This window comes from Macrobrachium nipponense, chromosome 2, assembly GCF_015104395.2.
Source record: "Macrobrachium nipponense isolate FS-2020 chromosome 2, ASM1510439v2, whole genome shotgun sequence".
Taxonomy (NCBI): Eukaryota; Metazoa; Arthropoda; class Malacostraca; order Decapoda; family Palaemonidae; genus Macrobrachium; species Macrobrachium nipponense.
In genome coordinates, this window is record NC_087201.1 from 165494235 (window position 1) to 165501734 (window position 7500).

Consider the following 7500-nt stretch of genomic DNA (forward strand, 5'->3'; position numbering starts at 1 on the left):
CAGGGTGTCCATAGAGTCCCAGTACCACTTTGAGCAATAAATACTTGTAATGGTACTGGGATGGGACTTTATGGACACCCTGTATATAAATCAAGGCGCTTGGGTAGTCGCTGGTTGTGTGATATAATGTGGAAGTAAACTTGTTTGAACGTTTGTTCCCGTAGTACTCTTATCCATAGCAAATTCTTTGTCTATAGCAGGAACACTGATACGAGAGAGCCGTCTGCATTCAGGAAGGCGAAGACGCAGTGGAGGTGTTGTTAGACTTTGTGGATGGGCCAGAATGAGTGTGGTGGCATATAAGGTTGTGATAATGAGTGTGCATGTGTCGGAATGGAAAAGAGAGTTAAAATAAGAGAAAAAGTTTATGGGAGTTTGAAAACGCACTTTGAATAGGAAAGTAAGGTGACACAAAAAATTAGCGTTAAGATTGCATTTGGACTTTCTGGAGTGAACGAGAAACCGGACAATCTGATTGAGGTGTGGAATGGAATGTTCTTGACTGTTCAGTAAGTATATTTTAGTTTACCAGACTACTGAGCTGATTAACACCTCTCCTAGAGCTGGCCCGAAGGATTAGATATTTTTACATGGCTAGGAACCAGTTGGTAACACAGCAACGGCGACCTACAGCTTGTTGTGGGATCCGAGCCACATCGAGAAATGAATTTTTATCGCCAGAAATCAATTCCTCTGATTCTGTTGAAAGTATGTTTCAGAAGATCAATTCAAAGGGGAAAACTGTTATGAAAAAGAGCTTGTTAACGAATGCGTTGCTTTTGAGAAAAAGAAAAAATAAGAATGAAAGTTGTGCTGAAGAAAACAGGACTGACTGGAGACGTGTCTCATCATTCTTGAACTTCGGAAAAAAAAGAAAAAAAATCAAGGAGGGTGAATTTCCAGGCTGGCGAGATAAGGGTGGAAATATTTCTGTAAGAGTAACATTACGACAAACGAATTCGCTATGGAGGAATTAAAGAAAGCATCCATCAAACACTTTCTATATCATCCTTTCTTCCATTTGCTTAATAATCCGTTATTTTAAGCTTTTTCATACCAACCTATTATGTTCTATTCTCTTCTCTTGACCAAATCGTCTGTTATCGCTTACTCTGCTTATCCCCACATTTACCATTCATTTAGTTCTTACACCATGTATGGTAAACACATAACTCTTCTAAACAGCTTCAACCTAACCCTTTTAGTCTTCTGCAAAAAAAAAAAAAAAAAATCGCCTGCCTTCTCTGTCCCGCACTTTTTCTGTTTGTCCTCATATATCACAAACTACCGAGGCTAGAGGGCTGCAAATTGCTATGTTGATCATCCACTCTCGAATCATCAAACCTACCAAATTGCAGTCCTTTATCCTCAGTAGATTTTATTATATTCAAGGTTAGATTTAGCTATAATCGTGCCTCTGGCAACAATATAGGCCAGACCACCACCGGGCGGTGGTTGAAGTTTCATGGGACGCGGCTCATATAGCATTATACCAAGACCACCGGAAGATAGATCTGTTTTCGGTGGCTTTAATTATACACTGTACAAAAAACTCGATTGCGCCAAAGATACTTCGTCGCATTTTTAACTTGATTAATCGTTCGTAATCAATTATCTTGACTTAAGTAATGAATAACACCTAACGGTGATATAATGAGCAAAGTTGAACAATAATAATATTGTTACGCTGTAATATATCTTAGCTGTAATGAAGTTAATCAAATTATAGCGTATCAGATTCCTGTTTGGAATTACTCTCTTGAATTCCTCAATTAATTATATACTTGATGCAACGCAGACTAAGGTTGTTATCTACAGATAGTAATTAAGTCTGTGCTGTATCAGAATACAACACAGGATCAAACTATCATCTGGAGATGATAACTTACTAAGTCTTTGTTGTATCAGAAATATTATTAACGGAATAATTCAATACAGATATCTGAAATGAATTCTAAACTTTAGTTAAGATTTATTTCTTAGATTTCCTTAACAAAGTAACTAACAGTATTTTAATGTAACTTTAATATCCTGTAGTTCTGCCTTCAAATGGCTTCTCTAAGTGTTAGATAATTAGCGTAATTATCCTATATTACTAAAAAAAATTATAATTCTCCGGTATAGAATCTCACCTGAAAAATGGAAGTGATTTGTATCAGAGCGAGGCAGAAAGAAATGCTATTAATTTGAAATTATAGAAATGATAAATAAGGAGATAAAAATAAAATATTGTGAATATAAATTCCTAGAAAATTCGTTCAGTAAATTAATTTCGCTTCTCGTTATGGTGAAACATGAAACAAAAGTTGTTCAGTATGGAAGTGGATTATATTATAATATATATATATATATATATATATATAATATATTATATTAGTAACTATATAAAAAAAAAAAAAAAATTTATATATATATATAATTATTATATTAATATATCAGCCCCAGCAAGTGTTTTTTCACCTTGGTTGAGACCAACCACAATCTACTACGCACCAGGTACATGATTCACTGCTCAGATCAATAGGACATTTCTAGAATTTCAGGAAACTAACCCACTCTCTATAAAAGTCACTGCCAAATTCAACCTTGCCCATATTAATGGAAGATGAGATATCGGTGTAAAAAAACTTCCTTGTCATTAAGAACTCATAAGTAGCACGTCGAACAGCTTACAAGCTATGCTATTTCACGTTTGCCTTTCGTGAATCCTATCACTTCTAATGCTTCAAGAACATTCTTTTCCTTTATCTCTGATATCTTTCTACTTCAATCTATGCATTTCTCGTCTTTTTTCGTGCAAATTTATACGAATTATCCACCATTGCCATCTACGTATCACCCTCTTCATGTGGTCACATAATTTTTATATAATCTCATGAATCTTTTTCCCCTTCAGTTCGTTTTTATCTCCTCTTCTTTTTTATCTAATCTTCGTGTCTACATTTCCTACTTTTTAAGCCCCTTTAAGTAAAGACTGAGTGGGTATTAGGGAAACATTGATATCTTTCTCTACATCATCAATCTTTTATACTTTCATAAATATTCAACATCTACACTTCATTTCCTTAAAGGAGAGCTGGCTTAACAATCCCTTCATGCATTCCAACTTTTGTTGCTTTCTTTTTATAAGGTTAACACTTTAAAAGACTATTATTTTAAACATATATTTAACATATTTTTTCACATTGTTAACGTCACCTAAAGCATAACATTTGCCGTGAGAAAAGAAACACAAAGTTAAACCACGAGAACTTTGAAAAATTCCTTAACAAGACAAATAAAAACCACACGTATGTTTGCTGCCATTCGAAACTTTTATTCTCTATGTTTCTTGTACATTATTCTTTGTCACGTTTTCTTTCGTTATCCTTCTCCAGGCCCTGGGGCAAGCCCACCTGGAAGGTGCGGGTACAGGTCCGGGACGGGCAAGCCCTCTGGAGTCGACCTCGCAACAAACGCCAAGTTCTTGTTCCCAAATTAGGCTCAAGTTCCCCTCGCGAGTTGAGGCCGAATTTAGACATCTCGCATGAAGGGAGATCATAGAGGTGGGAGGCTTTATCAAATAAGAGGAGGGCAAGAAGGAGAGATGGAGAGCAGGAGGAGGAGGAGGAGGAGGAGGAGGAGGAGGCTGAAGTTCTGCAGAAAATGACAAGAAGAAGAGCGAGAGAAAAGCGCGCGCAACGAAGCGCCAACTGGTTCCATTGGAAAGAGGTGGCATCACCAGACGCGACGCGGGGTCCTGGAACCGCTCACCAAAAGCGATACCTCCCGAAAGCCGCTTCCAGTACCCGATTACCGGAGACTTACAGCGGCACTGAGAATAGAGTAGTTGCCAATAAAGAGAGGAGGGAGGAAAACAGTATTTTCACTGAGTTGGCACAGCGTTCGGAGATAAAGGCTGATGACTTACCCGTGAGTGCGGAGGAACAATCGATGGAATTAGGAAGCGACTGGAAATATATAGGCGGCCATAAATCTCAAGACTATAACAGAGTAAGACAGATCGTTACCATACTAGCACGGGACGCCATCAGTCTCCATCTGTAAGGGAGGAGAGTTTGAGCTCAGCGGAAGTCAGCGGCGTAGACGAGAAACATCTCAGAGCGATTAAAGACATAGATATGTCCTCCTACGAACAGGATTTACACTACTTACACCAAGACATCACGTCATTAACGGTGAATGGTGTGAGTAAAAGGATTCAATCCTGCATTACTGTTACAAAAGATAAGTCTGGACGTAAAAACCCATTCCAGGGCATCAGAGGGTTACGCGCAAATGACCTGACCATCCAGGCGAGTCGTATAGGCCTAGAGATAATTGGGAAGCGCCCCCGAGACGAGACGACATCCTTCTGAAGGGACTCCACCAGAGGAAGAGGAGGAGGAGGATGAAGAGGGAGGACGACGAAGACCAGACGACATCTTCGGAGGAGCATTACGAACTGGGGAGCTTTGGTCTGGACGGAGGCTGCGAAGAGGAACATCCTTCCAACTCCAAGAACGCGTCCTACGATCCCTCTGACCCCTGGGCCAACACTGACCTCAGCGCCTACTGCGTGAAGGACATCAACGACAATCCTCCCGTTTTCCCGAATGCCACCATGGGGGAGGTTCAGGAAAACAGCCCTATTGGTGAGTAGCAATAAGAGTATTTTATGGTTATGCATTGATTATTCTACTCTTACCATTTATTGTGGATGGTGGAATTCAGTATTATGTATTTTCATGAACAAATCCTTCAAAAGTAATCATGGTAATTTTTGTAGTTTATACATTTGATCATCTTTTCACCGTTCATAGTAGTTGGTTGAATTAAGTATTCTGTGTTTGCATGAACAAATCCTTTAAAAGTAATCTTAGTAATTTTAGCAGTACCAATTGAATTTCTTGTTTATACATTTGATTATCTTTTCATCATTCTCATTTTTGTACCAGTAGAATTTTACGGTCATACATTTGGTCATCTTTCCATCATTCGTAGTATGTGGTGGAATTCAGTATTCTGTATTTTCATAAACAAAACCTTCAATAGTAATCTTGATAATCTTTGTAGTACCAATAAAATTTTATGTTGATACATTTGATCATCTTTTCATCATTCATAGTAGATGGTGGAATTCAGTATTCTGTGTTTTCATGAATAAATCCTTCAAAAGTAATCTGTACTTTTTTTTAGCACCAATATAATTTTACGTTCATACATTTGGACATATTTTCACCATTCATAGTAGATGATGGAATTCAGTATTTTGTATTTTCATGAAGAAGTCCTTCAAAGGTATTCTTGGTCAATTTTGTAGTACCAATAGAATTTTATGTTCATACATTTGGTCGTCTTTTCACCATTCATAGTATATGATGGAATTCAGTATTCTGTATTTCCATGAACAAATCCTTCAAATGAAATCTTGGTCATTTTTTGTTTGTAGCAGTAATAGAACTTTAAATTTATCATAATTTTATCATTCATAGTACATGGTTGAATTCAGAATACCGTATATTCTTGAACATATCGTTTTGAAAAATAATCCTGTGTTAATTTTTTGCACGTTCACAGTATATAACATTTCTTTTCATAATTATTTATTATCATATATATTCACACGCAGCCTGCATACAGGAGAGTACTAGTCAACAGCTTTATTTATAATTCAAGTCTAGCATTTTTTTGCAGAAGAGGAATAGTCAACAGCTCTATTTATAATTTTAGACGTGCTTTCTTTTGGACGTTTAATTTTTTTTACAAGAAAATGCGCACAGGCTCCACTGCTGTTTCTATCTTGTTTTTCCTCAGTTTCCTGTTACGTAATTTCCATTCATCTTTCTTCCTTAAACTACTTTCCTTCTCGATTACCTGTGTACACAGCCACTCTCCTTAATGGCTCATGCTTTTATTTATTTATTATTATATACAAAAGCGTCAGGGAACGTATTCGGTTTCCAAGCCGGATCGAGCTATCAGTCTTCTTTACGCTCTTAGCATAAACAGTCACTTGCAAACCGCAATCAGAACACACACAATTATATAATATATATATATATATATATATATATATATATATAGATATATATTATATATATATATATATATATATATATATATATATATATACAATATATACAGATATATAATATATATTATATATATATATATATATATATATATATATATATATATATAATATATATATATATAAATAATATATATATATATATATATATATATATATATATATACTATATATATATATATATATATATATATATATATATATATATATATAATCATGTCAGATGAAAGAGGGCTATAATTGATAATATATTTAATATGCCATTGTGATGTGATGTGCTCTGACTTTTTTAGAATGCGCACATAGAGAACAGAGCCGAAGTGTTGACCTGAGAAAGCTGATAAATAATTTCTTGGATGGTGCGATATGAAGATGCATAGTTAAGCGGGTCAATGTTTGTGAGTTCATGGGGTCTTGTTCAAGTGCCTTTAGAAACGGGTTGTGACCAGTTTTGTGTGAATTCATGTGTACATGTACTAACTATGTCTTTTCATAATGACTTGGCTTAGCCAAATCTATGGGAGACTTACAGAGAGGTCTGTGGGAGAAAGGCAGAATGCTGGGATAGCTCTGCAAAACTTTTAATTATTTGTGTGTGGTTTTCCAGGCTGTAATGGGTAAGTGTTGTATTACTTTAGCCAAAGGGATGGCTTGTTTGATATCTGGTAAAGATGTTTAATCTTTGACTTTGTCTTTACAATTGTGTGTGCTTACGAGTAAGTTCTCGTGTCTTTGTAACAGGCGGTTCTAGTGAGGGGACCGAGAGTCATAGGGACAGAGCGTCCCGTGTCGAGGAAACTATTATATTTTGGACTAATTACTGATTGAGACATTTTAATACTGAGGGTTATCTAAGTAGTTTGTCTGTGAGACTTGAATTATTATCTTTCCATTGTTGAATAAATATTATATTTTTTGTAACTTTGACTCTGATTTGATGACCTGTTAGAATGGAGAGAGAGAGAGAGGTGGAGAGAGAGAGAGAGAGAGAGAGAGAGAGAAGACTATGCCAGAGAGAGAGAGAGAGAGAGGGGGTGGGGAGAGATTTTGTGTAACTGGTTAGCCTTAACGCTTAGGCTTAAACGCATACCACTACAAACAATGGATGCAACAGGAAAATGAATAGGGAGGTGCAAGGTTCCCATGACTGAAACCACACACACACACACACACACACACACACACACACAGGCTAAAGTGAACTTGCCAGTCAAAAGCACACTCTCCCTAAGGGACGTCTGTGTACACATACTAATCCCATAGCTGGTGGAATGACTTGTTATTCCATTTCTCACTGGGATTTGGTGCTTTTAACGGTGTGTACGTCGAAACAGAATAACGAGGAAATCGAGAAGTTTGAATGTCATTGTGGCTATTAGTGATACATGTTTTTTTTTTCACTTAGCTTTTTTTTCGCTTACTCGGGG

At 36.5% G+C, this 7500-nt stretch overlaps 1 protein-coding gene across 1 annotated transcript in view; it reads left to right on the forward strand.

Annotated features, from left to right (window-relative positions):
• Positions 1–7500, forward strand: part of LOC135221361 (putative neural-cadherin 2) — a 559152-nt gene that overhangs the window by 996 nt on the left and 550656 nt on the right. The gene's annotated exons all lie outside the window — the stretch shown is intronic.